Source organism: Penaeus monodon, chromosome 28 (genome assembly GCF_015228065.2).
Source record: "Penaeus monodon isolate SGIC_2016 chromosome 28, NSTDA_Pmon_1, whole genome shotgun sequence".
Taxonomy (NCBI): domain Eukaryota; kingdom Metazoa; phylum Arthropoda; class Malacostraca; order Decapoda; family Penaeidae; genus Penaeus; species Penaeus monodon.
This window is the reverse complement of record NC_051413.1, coordinates 9,830,725-9,831,208: the sequence shown is the minus strand read 5'-3', so window position 1 is coordinate 9,831,208 and position 484 is coordinate 9,830,725.

Genomic DNA, 484 nt, shown 5'->3' with positions numbered 1-484 from the left:
GGCAGAACTGTTCAACAGACTAACATTGTTTCCTCTTCTCTTCACATTTTAAGGTGATTTTCTTTCTGTTTTCATTCTAAATTTGTAAAGTATTTTTCCTTCCTCACTAAGACAAATCATTCGCTTTGCTTTTACCGGCATCGAAAGAATTAGTTTTTAGTCGTGAAATATGTGTTGCTGTCCATTTGTCCAAAATATATGTGAAGGGCTTTTGTACAAAATAGATATTGTTGAATTCTATACACGATGTATTTTATAGACTTTATGCAAAATGTGTTTCATTTACATATACAGAATGCACTCTATGTTTTAACATATAAAATGCTCTGACTATTATGCTCAATCTATTTGACCGTTATATGCAATATATTTCATAAACTATTTTACACAATATATTCACATCTTTCTACAAAACAGAATTCACAGTATTTTTTTTTATAAATTGTATGCATAATCTCATAAAACTCCGTATTAAATAATATAT